This window comes from Anolis sagrei, chromosome 2 (assembly GCF_037176765.1).
Source record: "Anolis sagrei isolate rAnoSag1 chromosome 2, rAnoSag1.mat, whole genome shotgun sequence".
Taxonomy (NCBI): domain Eukaryota; kingdom Metazoa; phylum Chordata; class Lepidosauria; order Squamata; family Dactyloidae; genus Anolis; species Anolis sagrei.
In genome coordinates, this window is record NC_090022.1 from 11478201 (window position 1) to 11498441 (window position 20241).

Sequence of the window (20241 nt, forward strand, 5' to 3'; positions counted from 1 at the left end):
AACATTGCATTAACCTTGTACCTGCATATTGCATTGTAACTACTCTCCAAACACTTGGTTTCATAGCCAAGTTTAACTTTCTTTTTGAAGGACATTTTTCCAAATGTACAAAAACTGTGTAGTGTGACAGATCTGGGGTGATGACTCTTGAAAGGTTTTCCAAGGGGCCCTGTTGCTGCGAGGGAGTGTGGTACCCTTGGACTTGACTCCAGTTATGGAAGTCTTCCCACTGGAGTCCGAATTGGTGCCAACACCACTGTGATTCAGGCACCAAGTCAATGTTACACTTATGTCATATATTTATAACATAAGCCTTGCCTTGAGAACTCTCAGAGATTGTGAAGATTTAGGATCCTGCTCCTACTAGGGATTTGCTGACTGGGATACTGCATTTTGAAATAGAAATCCCCATCAGTGAGGGAGCCTTACCAAGAGAGTCCACCATCCCACGAATTTCCTCCATGGTCTGCACATGCAAGGCTATCTCATCAGGATTCAGGAGAGCCCACTCCTCCAGGGAGAAATGGACAGCCACCTCCTCAAAGGCGATTGGGCTCTGGTGGAAAAAGAACATATTTCCCTCTCACAGAAGGGCTACTAAGAAAAATAATTACAAGAAAACCTTTAAAGTAGATTTACATTCCTGTTGGCTGTTTGAAAGGGAAAGGGCTAAGGCCTCCATGCCATAGATTAAGTTTTATACAGACGTCACAGTCACAACCATTTCTTCATGGTATGTAGAATAAGAAATATAATCTGGAAATATTATATTTTATTGTAATATTATATTGTTTATTGTAATGCTATTTTGCTATTGTATTTTTTTTCTCTTCCATGTAATTTTGATGTGTTTCTGGTTGTTTATGTTTTGATTTTATTTTGATGTAATATGTTGTTCGGGCTTGGCCCCATGTAAGCCACTCTGAGTTCCCATCGGGGAGATGGTGGCGGGGTATAAATAAGGTTTATTATATTATTATTATTCCAGTGTTCATTGTGATACCCAGAACTGAACAGAGCCAAGTTTTCACCCAGCTCTCTAACACGTTAAGACCATTTTGAATTCTGATCCTGTCTTTTGGAGTATTTGCTATCCCTCCTAATTTGGTGTTACCTGCAAACTTGATAAGCATGCCCTCTAAACCTTCATCCAAGCCAGTAAGAAAGATGTGGAACAGCACTGGGCCCAGCACAGAGCCCTGTGGCACCCCACTAGTCACTACTTTCCAGAATGAAGAGGAACCACTGGGGAGAACCCTTTGTCCATTCTTGAAGATAGCAACAACCTTTGCCTCCTCCACTCTGCTGGGATTTCTCCTGTTCTCCAGGAGTCCTCAAAGATTATTGCCAATGGCTCTGAAATTTCTTCTGCAAGTTCCTTCAGGACTCTTGGATGTAGTTCTTCTGGCCCTGGAGACTTGCATTCATCTAGAGTGGCCAGCTATTCCTGGACGACTTCTTTACCTATTTAAGGGTTGCATTTCCCCTATTACCCCATCTGCTCTATCTTGCTCAAGTAGAATACTGATACCCTTTTGGGAGAAGACTGAGGCAACGTTCTGCCTTTTCCCCATCCCCTGGTAGCATTTCACCACCTTCTCCAGGCACAGACCCTAATCTTGGCTCATTTTTCCTTTTTCTACTGACACAACCAAAGAACCCTTTTAATTGTTTTTAATCTCTCTGGCAAACCTGAGCTCATTTTCTGCTTTAGCTTGTCAGACCTTTTCCCTACTCATGCTAGTTACTCATCTGAATTCTTTTTTTTTTCATGATTTCCCCCACTTTCCATTTTTTTGTACATGTCCCTTTTAAATCTTAGCTCAGTTGAACATTCTTTGGACATTCTGGTTTGCTTAGACTTCTCTTAATTCTCCCCTCGCCCCTTTTGTTGGCACGGTTTGTAATTGTGCCTTCAGTATCTAACTTTTAGAAAACTCCTATTTAATCTTTTTTCTTTCGAGAGATGTTTGACGATTGAGCCTGGAACCAATGACCCCCAGGCAGCCCCATTCCTCCCAGGAATCCTTCTGCTTACCTGATTCAGTTCCACTCCATCACAAAGGGGAAAAAACAACAGAGGATTCGGCATCAACATCATTCCAGCCCCTGAGAGAGAGAGAGAGAGCAAGGGATGAAAAACTGATCACATAAACATGTCCCAGAGTTTACAATTACAATCCTGAAAAGAAACCTATGAGGAAATGGCCCTATGAACACTGGAGCATTCTCCAGCCCTGGAATATGTAACATTTTTAGAGTTCAGGGCTTTTTTTAATCTCATTCAGTGCTGTGAATAGGTTGGATTGAAACTAGTAATGGGCTTGATATATCAAGTGACTAAAGTTATTCTTTGTTGTCTGTTTGTCTCCCAGCTCAGTTTTAGGGCTCATCTTAGCTTCGTGTCCTTTCTGAGAAGATACCGAAGGGCTAATATTTCAGACCCACCCAACAGAATGCAAATGAAATTACACCTTTTGCAACCGAATGCCTACCTATAAACTTATCTCAGGGCCAAATGCGCACCTTCTCAAGCTAAAACTGATTGTGGATGTACTAAAATCCCCAGGAGAATTTTCACTGGCATAAAACACCAAAACTCCCAGAAGGGTTCCATCTTACCCTCCAAGGCTGCAAACCCATCTCCTTCCTGCTTGAACTCCTCCTGTAGGAGACTCTGGGTGGGGCCTCCTTGAGGCTTCTCTGATTCAGAGACATCAGGCGGGACTTCAATGCAGAGTTGTAAACTCTAGAATAGCATAGAATATACCAGAAGTAGTATGGAGAAAGGTTAGAAAAGCATTTTTTCCAGATGTACAAAAACTGTATTCTGAGATTGGCCATATTTTCACTCCCATATTTTCCCTTCAATGTGATATCTGGGGACAACAAATTTGAGCAGAGCAGCAACTGAGCTTATAGTGGATATGGAGGTGAGAGCAGGAGGGCAGAGCAGGGGAGGAAAGAGACAGAGGGAGCAAGGTCTGATTTATCTCTGTCACAGGTCCCATCTTGGAAGAAAGGCAGGGTGTACGTTTAACCTATCCATCAGTCCCAAGGTGAGTGAACCCAAGAGGCAATGCTCTCACCTGTCCTTCCTGCTTCTCGTCCTCTGCCCGACTCAGGAGGAAGCCTTCCGCCAGGGCCACCGCCTGGGAAGAGGTCTCTGCCCCACACTCTCGGACCCAGCTCCCCATCTCTGGGGGCAGGATGCTCAGGAACTGCTCCAGGATCACCAGGTCCAGCATCTCCGCCTTGGTGTGTTGCTCTGGCTTCAGCCACTGGCGGCAGAGAGAGTGGAGGCGGCTGCAAACCTCTCTGGGTCCCTCGCCCTCTCGGTAGGAGGACTGCCTGAAGCGCTGGCGCTGTGTGTCTGCATACAGGAACGTCTGCGTAGTTCTTTCCCAGGATTTCCCACTGCTCCTGGGGGCCCTGCCTGCTTCGGTATCAGGTAAGTTGGGTCTCTCCATGTTGGAACCACTGTTTGGTGAAGAACCAAACTGTATCCAAGATGCTTGTCTTCCCTTCTTTTTCAAGGGAAAGAAATCCCTCAATGGGCTCTGGCGCTGTAGGCCTGAGCTATAAAAGTCAACATTCGGGAAGTTATGCATAGTTCTTTCCCAGGATTCCCCACTGCTCCAAAGTCCTGCTTCAGGTCCAGGTGAGTTGGTTCTCTCCATGTTGGAACCACTCTTTGATGAAGAACCGAACCGTATCCAAGAAGCTTTTCTTCCCTCTTTTCTCAACTGAACAGGTTCTACTCCCAAATTCACAACCAACAATCACATCACCTGTGTGAAATAAAGTAAGCATTAAACAATGAATTTTGGGAGGATTTTTTGAGAGAGTAAAAACAAGCCCTTTATTTATTGGGTTGCTGTAAGTTTTAGAATGATTCCATCAGCGTTGCCTCTGAAAAATCCTGCAAATCTCTTGGGAAGACAAGCAGACAATTGTCAGCATGCTGGAAGAAGCAAAGACCACCAGCACTGAAGCAATGGTCCTCTGCCATCAACTCCGCAGGACCAGCCACTTTGTCCGGATGCCCGACCACCGTCTCCCAAAGCAGTTGCTCTACTCTGAACTCAAGAATGGAAAAGGGAATGAGATTTAAAGATGGAAAAGAGATTTAAAGATGGGCTCAAAGCCAACCTTAAAAACTCTGGCATAGACACTGTGAACTGGGAAGCCCTGGCCCTTAAGCGCTCTCACTGGAGGTCAGCTGTGACCAACAGTGTTGTAGAATTTGAAGAGGCACGAATGGAGGGTGAAAGAGAGAAAGGTGCCAAGAAGAAGGCACGTCAAGCCAATCCCACCTGGAAGCCAATGCCCTCACTGTGGGAGAACATGCAGGTCAAGAATAGGGCTCCACAGTCACCTACGGACCCACCGGCAGTACACTGATCTTGGAAGACAATCCTACTCAGACAACGAGGGATCGCCTAAGTAAGTAAGTAGTAAGTACTGTAAGTTTTTCAGGCTATATGGCCATGTCCCAGAAGCATTCTCTTCTGACATTTCACCTGCATCTATGGCAAGCATCCTAAGAGGTTGTGACGTCTCAGACCTCACAAGCTCTGTGGATGCCTGCCGTAGATGCAGGTGAAACATTAGGAGAGAATGCTTCTGGAACATGCCATACAGCCCAAAAAACTTACAGCAACCCTTCAACAATACCTTTATTTGTTTATTTCAGAGCCAGGTAATGCTGGGCCCTCCCTCCTGTCATTCAGGCCTCTGCTTCTCCAGCCTCCAGGCCCACTTGGCCTCCCATTGTGCTCCCATTGAGCTCCCCTTCAGTCCCAACCCAGACTATCCCCATGAGGTTGGCCCAGCCCTACTATCTTTCTCTCTTGAATGGATGGGTCTCTAATCCAGGAGCCTCCTCTGGGTTGAATAGCTGCAGGACTAGTCCTATGGGGAGGGACTGAGATCAGGTTCACCTGGAGGAGGAGGAGGAGGTGGAGGAGGAGGTGGAGGAAAACCGGAAGTGGCCCTTTCCTCTCTGCGACTGCCCCTGCTGCCCTCCTGCGCATGCGCCAGTGGTTGTCTGGACAGAGCCCACTTCCTATCACGTGACTAGGAGGAGGGAGGGAAGGAAAGAGAGAGAAGAGCGAGAGAGATAGAGAGGCAGCAGCTTGGGAAGCAAAGCCATGAGTGGGAAACTAGTTTGGGGGAAGGGGTTGTATTAATTGCACAAATTGCACAAAGTAAAACAATATAATAACAATAATAATAATAATATGATATTATAATTATATATTTTATATTACATGTAATATTCCTAATAATCTTACAATATAATGGTATAGTACAATACAGTAATATAGAATCATAGAATCAAAGAGTTGGAAGAGACCTCCTGTGCCATCCATTCCAACCACATTCTGCCAAGAAGCAGGAATATTGCATTCAAAGCACCCCTGACAGATGGCCATCCAGCCCCTGTTTAAAAGCTTCCAAAGAAGGAGCCTCCACCACGCTCCAGGGCAGAGAGTTCCACTGCTGAACGGCTCTCACAGTCAGGAAGTTCTTCCTTGTGTTCAGATGGAATCTCCTCTCTTGTAGTTTGAAGCCATTGTTCCGCGTCCTAGTCTCCAAGGAAGCAGAAAACAAGCTTGCTCCCTCCTCCCTGTGGCTTCCTCTCACATATTTATACATGGCTATCATATCTCCTCTCAGCCTTCTCTTCTTCAGGCTAAACATGCCCAGCTCCTTAAGCCGCTCCTCATAGGGCTTGTTCTCCAGACCCTTAGTCGCTCATCCCTTAGTCGCTCATCGCTCATCATCATCATCTTAGTCGCTTAGATCATCTTAGTCGCTCTCCTCTGGACACATTCCAGCTTGTCAATATCTCTCTTGAATTGTGGTGCCCAGAATTGGACACAATATTCCAGGTGTGGTCTAGTATATAGTAATATAGTAATCAGGAATGATTGACAACTGGAAAATAGAGGGAGAAAATGTGGAGGCCATGACAGACTTTGTATTTCTAGGTGCAAAGATTACTGCAGATGCAGACTGTGGCCAGGAAATCAGAAGACACTTCCTTCTTGGGAGGAGAGCAGTGACCAATCTTGATAAAATAGTAAAGAGTAGAGACATCAGACTGGCAACCAAGATCCGCCTAGTCAAAGCCATGGTATTCCCTGTAGTCACCTACGGATGTGAGAGCTGGACCTTAGGGAAGGCTGAGCAAAGGAAGATCGATGCTTTTGAGCTGTGGTGTTGGAGGAAAGTGCTGAGAGTGCCTTGGACTGCGAGAAGATCCAACCAGTCCATCCTCCAGGAAATCAAGCCCGACTGTTCATTGGAGGGAAGGATACTAGAGGCAATGTTGAAGTCCTTTGGCCACATCATGAGGAGACAGCAAAGCCTAGAGAAGACAATGATGCTGGGGAAAGCGGAAGGCAAAAGGAAGAGGGGCCGACCAAGGGCAAGATGGATGGATGGCATCCTTGAAGTGACTGGACTGACTTGAAGGAGCTGGGGGTGGTGACGGCTGACAGGGAGCTCTAGCGTGGGCTGGTCCATGAGGTCACGAAGAGTCGGAGACGACTGAATGAATGCTGGCTGATATCCAAATGGGATGGGCCGGTGATGTCACTGCCTTAGTCCTTTCACTATTGGCTGCTACTTCCTGGCGGATGTCAGGTGGTGCAATACCGGCTAGACAGTATAACTTCTCCAGTGATGTAGGGCGCAGACATCCTGTGATAATGCAACATGTCTCATTAAGAGTCACATCCACTGTTTTAGCGTGGTGAGATATGTTCCACAGAGTAGGAAAGCACAAGGGCTGATGATGTTTTATACTTATTATTGATGCATTTGGATTCTTGTTTACATTATTTTAATATGTTATAAGTCACTTTGGGTCATGTGAGGGAGAAAAGCAGGATATAAATAAAAGTTTATGTGCCAGGAGCAGGGAAATTGCCAGTAAAAGCTAGCCAGAGATATGATAAATAAATAATAAAATAACAATTTAAGATAATAATATATATTTACATTCTTGTGGCATCAAGTCAGATCATATTGCACTTTGTTCCCGTCTATTTGAATCTCTCTCAAAAGGACATTGTGTGAGTCAATGCAACTGTTCTCATTACTGTATAGATGTTGCTCTGCATTAAAGGAGTAAACTTCTTGTTCTTTATTCATCATCTGCGTGGTATATTTTCTTTCTCTGGCAAGACAGTGTGTGGACTGGTAAAACGTAAAGTATGTGTGATTTTCATCCCACCACAGCCCGAGCCACTGTTGGCCTGGATCGGCAATGTGGAAGAGATGGAGCAAAGGCATGGAGAGACGAAAGAAGATGCAAAGAGGCAAAATATCAGGATAACTGATTTTATTAAGAGTTTAAAGCAATATAACTAATATTATGGGGGTTTGAATACTCTCCTGTTCCAACTTTTCAACATGCTTCTTGAATTGTGGTACCCAGAACTGGAAACAGGGTTATTCAAGGTGAGGTCTGATCAAAGCAGAATAGAATATTTCCCTTGATCTAGACACTATAGTCCTATTGATGTACTTCAGAATCGCATGCTGCATCATACTGTTCACTCATGTTCAACTTCTGGATACTAAGGGCGCTTCCAGACATCCCTAAAATGTGGGACAGGGAACTGAGTTTTATATACACGGGACCTGAGAAGCCGCTCCGACAGGGAGAGCTGGATCCCAGTATATCATCCTCCGCTGTCTACACAGCTAACTTTTAATCCGGATTAAGATGGAGGACGGATGGGAGACATCTGGCATAAGTTTTTAAAACAAACTCAGTCTGGAGATGCGCATATGAGATCCAGCGCATAATGGAGTGAATTTTTTTTAGACGCTTCCCTCGCATCTGTTTTCCCCCAATTCTTAAGTCAAGGTCTCTGAGATTACAAAGTGTAAAAGATAGAATGTGTATTTCTTTTTCTCTTCTGCTTCTCTGAGTCACATGTGTCTGCGTTTAACAGCCAATCAAGCTGTTTCGGGTCTGACAGACACGCATGTGCTCGGGAGGAGTCCAGGCAGCAGGGAGGGAAGGAAAGCATGTGTTTTCCACGCCTGCAGGAATACACAGGGATGGAAAAGTACATTTTTTAGGAGGAATCAGGGTTAAAGGCAGCCTTTTAAAACTGTTTTCCATCCCTTAATCCAATTCCTCCTGATTTCTCCCACATTTGTCTAAATATTGTTTATCCCCCCGCCAACCTGATTTAACATGGGATATAATGCATGTGTAGAAGGACCCTAAGACTCCCAAATCCTTTTCACACGTCCTGTTTTCCAACCAGATGTCACTCATCTATAGATGTACATTTCATTTTCATTGTACCATACATTTCTCCCAGTTGAAATCCGTTTTATTTGTTTTGTCCCAGCTCTTTGGATGTTTTCTCTATTGTATGCACTCTCTGGTGGTTAAAATAGTATGGACCTTTGTTAGAGCATGTAAAAATTAGTTGGTGTGTGTGTGTAAACTGAAAATGCAAAGCATGAAGCTGATTGGTTGAGCCACATCCGAGTGGCCAGCTGAGCCTGGGAGTTTTGGCAACAGTTACATTTTTAGGCTGTTAACTGTGCAGCTACTCACAGAGAGACAGAATTTTGCTTCTGAGCTGCTGGAAGAGGGTTTTCCACATGGACACCTAAAGACTATTTGAATCTCTCTCAAAGGGCATCGTGTGAATACATGCAACTGTTCACATGGCTGTATATATGTTGCTCTGCATTTTAAAGAGCAAACTTTCTGTTCTTTACTGATCATCTGCATGGCATATCTTTTCTCTGCCAAGACAGTGCGTGGACTGGTAAAGCATGAACTACATGTGATTTTCATTCTGCCACAATCTTCACCTGTATGGATTCTCTCGTAGCTCACAAAGAAAGAACTCTGAGGAAAACATTTCCGATAATCCTGGCATCTGTATAGTTTCTCTCCTATGCGGGGTTTCTCATGAGTCATAAGAGATGGCATTTGCAAAATAATATTTTTCATCATCTTGACACGGATATGTGTTCATTGTGTGGCTTCTCAGGTGATTTAATAAGGCTTGCCTGTTAGCAAAACATTTCTCACACTCCGGGCATTTATGTGGTTTTTCTCCTGTGTGGGATTTCCAGTGGTTTATAAGGTGTGCATTCTGAGCAAAACATTTCCCACACACCTGACATTGGTACGGCTTCTCTCCTGTGTGAAGTTTTTTGTGCCTCAACAAGTCTGAACTGTAAGCAAAACATTTCCCACAATCTGAACATCTATATGGCTTTTCTCCGGTGTGGACTCTCTGGTGGTTCGCAAGAGATGAACTTCGAACAAAACATTTCCCACATTCCTTGCACTGGTATGGTTTCTCTCCTGTGTGGGATCTGCAGTGGTCTATAAGGTGTGTACTCTGAGCAAAACATTTCCCACACTCCTGGCATTTGTATGGTTTCTCTCCTGTGTGGATACTCTGGTGTCTTAGAAGTGATGACTTGCAAGGAAAACGTTTGTCACACACCTGGCATTTGAATGGTTTCTCTCCTGTGTGGACTCTCAGGTGGCTCAAAAGGCTTGAATCCCGAATATAACATTTTCCACACTCCTGGCACTTGTATTTTTTATCTTCTGTATGGAGTTGCTCAGGAGTCACAGGGGATGGCTTTTGGGAAAAAGAGTTTACACCGACTTGACACTGATATAGTTTGTTTGCTTTGTGAAGTCTTTCGTGGCTCACCAAGTGTGACATGTAAAAAAAACGCTTCCCACACTCCTGGCACCTGTATGATTTTTCTCCCATGTGAAATCTCTCGTGATTCAGCAAGTGTGAACCCTGGATAAAAGATTTCTCGCTATCCTGGCTCTTGTATGTTTTCTCTCTTGTGTGGATTTCCTGATGATTCATTAATACGGACATGGAAGTGAAACATTTCCCACACTCTTGGCATATGAAACCCTCCATTCCTTCAGAGATTTCTTGTTGGTCCAGATGTGGCAATCTGTAATCAACATCACATTTCCCTAATACTTTCCATTTCAAAAGGTTTTTCCTGACATGGAATGTCTTGTGAAGCACAAGTGCCATATTTTGGGCAAAACATTTCCCACATACATTGCATTGGTAGGGCCTTTCTCTAGCAGAATCTCCGTCTTCTCTCTGGGCTTCCTGGTGTCTGGGAAGAACCCCGTCGTGCCCAAAATGCTTCCTGTGTTCGGTGCATACACTGCTCTCCTTCCAGTTATCTTCTGTAAAGAAGAGGGACAGAAACAATCATTCCTCAGCGTGAGCAGAGGCGGCCCTAGGTAATTTTCAATGGTAAGCAAACAGTATTTTGGTGCCCCCCCCCCCCCATCCAATCCAATCACTGATATATATTTTCTGTTCATCGTGGGAGTTCTGTGTGCCCTATTTGGTTCAATTCCATCATTGGTGGAGTTCAGAATGCTCTTTGATTGTAGGTGAACTATACATCCCAGGAAATACAACTTGCATATGTCAAGGTCTATTTTCCCCCAAGAGCGCCTCAAGAGCGCCCCTGGGCAAAATCAACTATACTGCAAATGCTTACTTTGTGTAATGGGTTGAACCGCCCCTGAGCGTGAGTGATAAGAACTCTAACGGAGTGGGAGAGCAAGTAGATCAAATTGATCCTTAAAACAACATAGATTTGGAGGAAAATAAGATATCAATGCTGCCCTTTCCCCACCCTTTATTCAGTAAGAATGAACACTGTTTGACTGTCTAGAGCACTGGTTCGCAACCATCCTAATGCTGCAACCCCTTAATACAGTTTCCCATGCTGTGGTGACCCCCAACCATAAAATTATTTTCGTTGCTACTTCATAACTGTAATTTTGCTACTGTTATGAATCGTAATGTAAATATCTGATATGTAGGATGTATTTCCATTGTTACAATTTGGACATAATTAAAGCATAGTGATTAATCACAAAAACAATATGTTTGGGGGAATATGCACAATGGATGATGGGATTTGCAGTACCTTCAACTGATTCAGAACACTGTGATTCCCACAAATGACAGACCTGGACCAAACTTGGCATGCAGACCCCCATGACCAATAGAAAATATTGAAGGGGTTTGGGAGGAATTGACAATGATTTAGGGGAGATGTAGTTCACTTACATCCGGAAAGCACCGTGAACCCAAACAACGATGGATCTGGACCAAATCAGGCACAAATACCCGATACGCCAAAATTTAAATACTGGTGGAGTTGGGGGGGATTGATTTTGCCATTTGGGAGCTGTAGTTGCTGGGATTTATAGTTCACCTACAATCAAAGAGCACTCTAAACCCAACCCACAATGGATGTGCACTAAACTTGGCACAATACCGGGATTGTGGCGCAGCTGGCTGAGTGTCAGCTGCATTAAGATCACTCTGACCAAAAGGTCATGAGTTCGAAGCCAGCCCGGGCTGGAGTGGGTGTCCAGCCATTGTGTAGCCCGTTGTCGACCTTTGCAACCCGAAAGACAGTTGCATCTGTCAAGTAGGAAAATAAGGTACCACCTTGTGTGGGAGGCTAAATTTAACTAATTTATGAGGCCATAAAGAAAAAAGACTCCAGGGAATGTGGAATGCAGAAGAACTTCATCGGTGTCATTGATGGACGATGAAAAGCAGCAGCTCCCCTGGCGGCCAGAAAAAAGTTAAATAGCCTCGGTGTATTTGTCTGTTAAACGTTGTTTGTCAAACTGGCATTGAATGTTTGCCATACATGTGTTTACTGTAATCCGCCCTGAGTCCCCTGTGGGGTGAGAAGGGCAGAATATAAGAACTGTAAATAATAATAATAATAATAATACCTACATAGCACTTTGGTGATGGAAATAGTAAACTTGCCACACATATCCAACATGCCAGACTTTGAATACTGGTGGAGTTTCAAGGGGACTGACCCCAGAGGTTGAGAGTTATCGTTTACCCATATCGACAGAGCAATGTGCACCCAACTAATGGATCTGGACAAAACTTGGCACGAATACCTAATACGACCCAGTTTAAATGCTGGTGGGGTTTGGGGAGGGGGGTGACCCAACATGATGGTAACTGTAGTTCTTCCTGCATCTAGAGAACCCTGACACCCACACTAATGATGAATCTGAACCAAACTAGGCACACAGACCGAACGTGGACATCTGTGAATACAGGCAGGATTTGGGGATGATTGACCTTCGATTATGGGAGTTGCAGTTCACCCATATCCAAAGAGCACTGAAGCCAGCTGACAACGGATCTGGACCAAACTCGGCACACAGATCCAACATGGCCAACATGATAGGGTTTTGGCAAAGGTGTGGTCTGGCAAAGCAGTCAGTGGAGGTATGAGCCGGCAAAACAATCCATGAAGGGGCGCACTGGTGAAGCACCAAGCAGCCCTAGGAGCCAAGGAGGAAGAGGCAAATGACCGGTGAAAGCACTGCAGCCACCTTCGCATCTTCCTCCTTGGCTTGCCAGGGTCACTGCCTCTTTCAGGTATCAATTTATTACTCTTATGTCATATGTTTCTAACATAAGCCCTGCCTTGAGGATGCTTCAGTGATTGGGATGATGTAGGATTTTTGCTCCCACCAGAGAGCTGCTGATTGGGATACTGCATGTTGAAACAGAAATCCCCATCAATGGGGGAGACTTACCAAGAGAATCCACAATCCCATGAATCTCCTCCATGACCTGCATGTGCAAGACTTTCTGATCAGGATTCAGAAAAACCCACTCCTCCAGGGAGAAATCAACAGCCACGTCCTCAAAGGTAATTGGGCCCTGGTGGGAAAAGGTCACATATGGGATATTAGGGGAAAGAAAAACTACAAGAATCTCTCAACAATAGATTTACATTCCTGTTGGGTGTTAGAATAGAAAAAAAATGGGACCCCATGCCATAATTGCAAGTTTCGTAGGGTCATCTGTTTGGTCACAGAACCATTCATTAATTGGCACATAAAATCATAAGAGTTGGAAGAAACCACACAGGTCATTGAGTTCAACTTCATTCTGCCATGAAGGATAAATGCAGTCAAAGCAGTCCTGAAAGAATGCCATACAACTTCTGTTTAAAAGCCTCTAAAAGAGGAGCTGAGGAAGAACTTCCTAACTGGGAGAGGTGTTTAGCAGTAGAACTCTTGTCTGTTTCAAGACATCTTTAATCATAGAATCAAAGAATCAAAGAGTTGGAAGAGACCTCATGGGCCATCCAGTCCAACCCCCTGCCAAGAAGCAGGAATATTGCATTCAAATCACCCCTGACAGATGGCCATCCAGCCTCTGTTTAAAAGCTTCCAAAGGAGGAGCCTCCACCACACTCCAGGGCAGAGAGTTCCACTGCTGAACGGCTCTCACAGTCAGGAAGCCTGAAAGAAATGACCCCCAAGCAGCTCCATTCCTCCTCTCTCAGGAATCCTTCTGCTTACCTGATTCAGTTCCACTCCATCACAAAGGGAAAGAAACCACTGTGGATCCGGCAACAACATCATTCCAGCCTCTGGAAGAGAGAGCAAGGGGTGGAAAGCTGATCACATAGACATGTCCCAGAAGTTACAATTACAGTCCTAAAAAGAAACCTATGAGAAAATGACCCTATCAACACAGGAACATTCTCCAGCCCAGGAATATGTAAAGTTTTGGAGTTGATGCCTTTTTATCTCCTTCAGTGCTGTGAATGGTTGGATTGAAAATTAGTGCTGGGCTTGGTATTTCAATTGACTAAAGCTATTCTTCATTGTCTGTTTGTCTCCCAGCTCAGTTTCATGGCTCATCTTAGTTTCATGTCCCACCTGAGAAGATACCGAAGGGCTGATATTTCAGTCCCACCCAACAGTATGCAAATATAGAAGTATAACAATAAAGAAACTGCAAATCACACTGAAATTACATCTTTTGCAACCGAATGCCTACCTATATACCCATCACAAGGCCAAATTATCCTGAATGTGCACAATCTTAATCTCAAATGTATTGTGGATGTGCTGCAATCATTGGCATAAAACCACAAAACTCACAGAAGGGTTTCTTCTTACCCTGCAGGGCTGCGGTCTCATCTCCTTCCTGCTCGAGCTCCTTCTGCTGGAGGCTCTGGATGATGTCTGATGGAGGTTTCTCTGATGCAGAGACATCCGGCTGGACTTTAACCCAGTTGCTTTGGACCTAGAATAGCACAGAGTATGCCAAAAGTACAATGGAGAAAGATTAGAAAAGTTTTTTTTTACAAATGTACAAAAAGTGTATTGTGAGATTAGCCTTCCCCTGCCATCATTTTCAATCTGATATCTGGAGGTCAACAAATTTGAATAGAGGAGCAACTGAGCTCACAGTGGATGTGGAGGTAAGAGCAGGAGAGGCAGAGCAGGTGGGAAAGGGGGCAGAGGGAGCAGGGACTTCCTTATCTACCACATCTGTCCCATCTTGGAAGGAAGGCAGGGTGTATGTTCCATCTATCTATCAGTCCCAAGGTGAGTGAACCCAAGAGGCAATGCTCTCACCTGTCCTTCCTGCTTCTCGTCCTCTGCCCGACTCAGGAGGAAGCCTTCCGCCAGGGCCACCGCCTGGGAAGAGGTCTCTGCCCCACACTCTCGGACCCAGCTCCCCATCTCTGGGGGCAGGATGCTCAGGAACTGCTCCAGGATCACCAGGTCCAGCATCTCCGCCTTGGTGTGTTGCTCTGGCTTCAGCCACTGGCGGCAGAGAGAGTGGAGGCGGCTGCAAACCTCTCTGGGTCCCTCGCCCTCTCGGAAGGAGGACTGCCTGAAGCGCTGGCGGTGTGTGTCTGAGCTAGAAAGGTCCACATTCTGGGACTTATGTGTACTTTTCCTCCAGGATGCCCCACTGCTCCCAGGTTCTGCTTCAGGTCCAGGTGAGTTGGGTCTCTCCATGTTGGAACCACTGTTTAGTGAAGAACCAACCTGTATCCAAGATGCTTTTCCTTCCTCTTCTTTCAAGGGAAAGAAATCCCTTAACAGGCTCTGGCTTTGTATGTCTGAGTTATAAAGGTCCACACTCAGGAACTTACGTGTAGTTCTTTCCCAGGATTCTCCGCTGCTCCCAGGTTCTGCTTCAGGTCCAGGTGTGTTGGGCCTCTCCATGTTGCAACCACTGTTTGGTAAAGAAACAAACCGTATCCACGATGCTCTTCCTCCCTCTTCTCTCAAGGGAAGGAAATCTCTGAACAGGCTCTACTCCAAAATTCTCAGCAAAAACTCACATTGTGTCTGTGAAAGAAAGTAAAAATTAAACAAGGGGCTCTGGGAGGATTTTTTTTCTTTTTGAGAGTAAAGAAAGTCTTTTATTTGTTTCAGAACAAAGTAATGCTTTGATTTGGTCTCTTCTTCTCCAGCCTCCAGACTCACTTGTTCTCACTTGACCTAATCATCATCATCATCATCATCATCATCATCATCATCATTATCTTTATTTATACCCTGCCACCATCTCCCCAAAGGGGACTCGGGGCAGCTTACATGAGGCCAAGCCCAACAATACGTTACAACAAAATAAAACCAAAACAACAAAACAAACATCACAATTAAATACATAAAAACATAAGAATGCAATAAAACAATACAAAATAATACAATGCAGAATCAATCCCAAAGGGCAGGGCACATGTGTGGAATAAAATGATAAAATTCAGGATGAGATAGAGATTAAAGAGAAAATATTTGTATGGGAGAAGCTCATAGGAGACGGAGTAGTGGAGACGAGCCTTCAAACAGGCGGAGGGAATTGCAATATGGGGACAAACATTATGGGAGTAGCATCAAAAGGAATTGGGTTGTTGTAGGTTTTTTCGGGCTATATGGCCATGGTCTAGAGGCATTCTCTCCTGACGTTTCGCCTGCACCTATGGCAAGCATCCTCAGAGGTAGTGAGGTCTGTTGGAACTAGGAAAAAGGGTTTATATATCTGTGGAATGACCACGGTGGGACAAAGGACTCTTGTCTGTTGGAGCTAGGTGTGAATGTTTCAACTGACCACCTTGATTAGCATATAATGGCCTGACAGTGCCTGGAGCAATCTTTTGTTGAGAGGTGATTAGATGTTGAGATGTGATTAGATGGACTCTGAGTTGCGAACGTTGAGCATAAGATTGGCTTTTTATTGTGATACATATTGATTGTTTTAACTGTTAAAACTGTCTTAATTGCTATCTATTTTATCTGTATTACTGTGTAGGCATCGAATTGTGCCTTTTTGTAAGCCGCCCTGAGTCCCCCCTCAGGGGTTGAGAAGGGCGGGGTAGAAGTACACGAAATAAATAATGTCCTTGTTTGTTTCCTCTCTGTTGTTCTGCTGTTGTAATTTTAGAGTTTTTAAATACTGGTAGCCAGATTTTGTTCATTTTCATGGTTTCCTCCTTTCTGTTGAAATTGTCCACATGCTTGTGTATGTGGACAATTTTACTCCAGGCACTGTCAGGCCATTATATGCCAATCAAGGTGATCAGTTGAAACATTCACACCTAGCTCCAACAGACAAGAGTCCTTTGTCCAACCCTGGTCATGCCACAGATATATAAACCCTTTTGCCTAGTTCCAACAGACCTCACTACCTCTGAGGATGCTTGCCATAGATGCAGGCGAAACGTCAGGAGAGAATGCCTCTAGACCATGGCCATATAGCCCAAAAAAACCTACACCAACCCATTATTATTATTATTATTATTATTATTATTATTATTTGTGCCAAATTTCATCCAGGTAGCAATGAAAATAATTTTATGGTTGGTAGGTTATCACAAAAGGGAAGGATACTAGAGACAAAGTTGAAGTCCTTTGGCCACATCATGAGGAGACAGCAAAGCCTAGAGAAGACAATTATGCTGGGGAAAGTGGAAGGTAGAAGGAAGAGGGGCCGACCAAGGGCAAGATGGATGGATGGCATCCTTGAAGTGACTGGACTGACCTTGAAGGAGCTGGGGGTGGTGACGGCCGACAGGGAGCTCTGGCGTGGGCTGGTCCATGAGGTCAGGAAGAGTCGGAGACGACTGAATGAATGAACAACAACAATAGGTTATCACAACATGAGGAACTGTATTAAGGTGTCGTGGCATTAGGAAGGTTGAGAACCACTAACCTACAGAGTTCAGTGTCCTGAAAGTCAACCCCAGAGGATAGGAAAGGGCCCATTGTATATATTAATTGAATTGGGTAACAAACTAACTTTAAAAGGAAACATTAAGAGCCAAAAGGTTTTGCCTTCCTTTGCCTTCATTCTAAAATAGTGGTTACACTGTTTCCTTCTTTTCCTTCCCTGGCATTAAAGGGGAAGCAAGGAAGGCAAGAGCAGAGGGTCCCCCCCATTCCCACCGCCTCCTCCTCGCTCACGGCCTGGAAGCCCCTCCACCCTGGTTTCCTTTTGTCTCTTCTGACCAAAGGAAACCCCTGGGAATGAACATTGGGTGGAGAAGGAAGCCCCACTGACCCCAGGGGCCTCATCAAGGGAAAGGCAGATGCAGAATCCTGGCTCCTATGGAGAAGATTAGAAGAGGGGGTTGGGACTCACCAGGGCCCAGAAGGAGAGAGACAGGCGGCCATGGAATGAGCCAAAGAGGCCAAAGAGGAGGCGGAAGAGGCTTGCCTGCCCTGGAGAACGGCCTCCTTTCCATCTCTAGGAATCCGACTCCCTCCCTTTATTAACCCAGAGCTTTCCAAACTGTGGCTCAGGCTCGCCTGCAGTGTGGCTTTTGAGTCTCATGTGGAATAAACCACAAATTATATATATTTTAAATATATAAATGGAAGGTTTTCATGAGATCTGTCATTCCCCACCCTAGACTGCACTATTCCAATTTAAGAGATGTGCTCGCATCTCTTTGTTTATGTAGGTAAAGGTTTTTCCCCTGAGATTAAGCCCAGTCGTGGAAGGTTTTCATGAGATATGTCATTCTCCACCCTAGACTGCACTACTCCAATTTAAGAGATGTGTTTGCATCTCATTGTTTATTTAGGTAAGGTAAAGGTTTTTCCCCTGACGTTAAGTCCAGTTGTGTCCGACTCTGATGCTGATTCTATCGATGAGATGTGATGGATTTGTTATATTGATGTTTGATGTTTAATTAATTGTTTGCTATTGTTTTAAATGTCCAATTATTTTGTACTGTGCATATTGAAACTGTTGTTGTTAACTGCTCTGAGTCGCCTAAGGGCTGAGAAGAAATTAAGTAAATAAATGAAATAAATAAATAAATAAATATCCATTTCTAAGCCGAAGAGCCGGTGTTGTCCGTAGACACCTCCAAGGTCATGTGGCTGGCATGACTGCATGGAGCGCCATTACCTTCCCACCGGAGCAGTACCTATTGATCTACTCATATTTTCATGTATTCGAACTGCTAGGTTGGCAGAAGCTGGGGCTGACAGCGGAAGCTCATGCCACTCCCCAGATTCGAACCGCCAACCTTTCAGTCAACAAGCTCAGCAGCTCAGCACTTTAACCCACTGCGCCATCTGGGACTCCCTTTGTTTATTTGCTTTATTTATACCACACCTTTCTCACCCTCGCACAGGGTGAAAACACCTGGAATCAAACTGTGTCCAATTCTGGGCACCACAATTGAAGGGATATGCTGACAAGCTGGAATGTGTCCAGAGGAAGGTGACTGAAATGATCAAGGGTCTGGAGAACAATCCCTATGAGGAGCGGCTTAAAGAGCTGGGCATGTTTAGCCTGCAGAAGAGAAGGCTGAGAGGAGACATGATAAGAGCCATGTATAAATATGTGAGGGGAAGTCATAGGGTAGAAGGAGTAGGCTTGTTTTCTGCTGCCCTGGAGACTAGGACACAATTAAATAATGGCTTCAGACGACAGGAACGGAGACTTCACCTGAACATGATGTGGCACTGAATGTTGCCATAATCTGTAAGCCGCTCTGAGTCCCCTTCGGGGTTGAGAAGAGCAGGGTATAAATACAGTAAATAAATAATAAACGAGGAAGAACTTCCTGACTGTGAGAGCTGTTCAGCAGTGGAACTCTCTGCCCCAAGTATGGTGGAGGCTCCTTCTTTGCAGGTTTTTAAACAGAGGCTGGATGGCCATCTGTCCGGGGTGCTTTGAATGAGATTTGATTTTGTCATTTTAAAGTTGTAGTTGCTGTGATTTATAGTTCACCTACAATCAAAGAGCATTCTAAAATCACCAATGATGGAACTGAACTAAACTTGGCACAAAAAACTCCCTTGACCAACAGAAAATTCAGGAAGTATTTGGTGGGCATTGACCTTGAGTTTTGAAGTTGTAGTTCACCTTCATCCATAGAGCACTGTGGACTCAAACAATGATGGATCTGGATCAAACTTGGCACAAATAATATGCCTAAATGTGAACACTGGTGGAGTTTGGGGAAATAGACCTTGACATTTGGGAGTTGCAGTTGCTGGGATTTATAGTTCACCTACAAAGAGCATTCCGAACCCCAACGATAGAATTGGGCCAAACTTAACACAGAGAACTCCCATGCCATGAAGGGACTCGCTAGCATGAACCTCCCTCCATCCTCATACATTCTCCCTCACCCACATATGCACCCCATGCTGCCATGCGCCAAGCACGCCTGCTCTCCCCTCTCTGCTTGGAGTCCCAGAAACAGCTCTCCCCTTGGGTGAGAAGCCGGCTGAGAAGCCGGCCAATCACAGCGAAGGAGGGCTTTTGGTGGGAAGATACCTTAAGTCTTGAAAATACTGTTGACAACATTGGTCAGTCTTTAGTAGAGGGTACCAAGTAGAGAAACCCTGCTGTTTACTAGTCTGCAGGTTGTCAGATATCATCCATTTCCAAGATTTTATCTTTAATCACTTTCTTGTCCAACTGCATTAGGGTTGTTTTTGACTCATAAAATATTGGTGGAGCAATATATTATCATAGCTTATATTAAGAAGAGGAGCAAATTCCCATAAACACACACACGCCAGTTGGTAAGCTTGTATTTATTATAAACTAGCTTGGGGACCCGGCGTTGCCCGGGTTATTAGAGAAAGTGGGTAATGGCTGTTCTCTATGCCAAGTTTAGTCTTTATTGGTCATTGGATAACGGCTGCATTGTTTTCAGGAAGTGAGTGAAGGTACTTGAAGTCCCATCATCCATGGTCCACCCTCCTCCAAACAGCAGCAGGTTATAGAGTGGGTCATGGGGGCTCTGTGTGCCAAGTTTGGTCTTGATCAGTCATTGGCAAGGGTCTCAGTGGTCTCAGGAAGTGAGTGAAGTGAAATGCAAGTCCCATCATCCATTGTCAAATTCTTCCAA

The 20241-nt window shown here is 44.7% G+C and overlaps 1 pseudogene; it reads right to left on the reverse strand.

Annotated features, from left to right (window-relative positions):
* LOC132765762 (zinc finger protein 850-like) overlaps positions 1-17747 on the reverse strand; it is a 60745-nt pseudogene extending 42998 nt beyond the window's left edge.
* Between the last annotated feature and the right edge of the window lie 2494 nt (positions 17748-20241).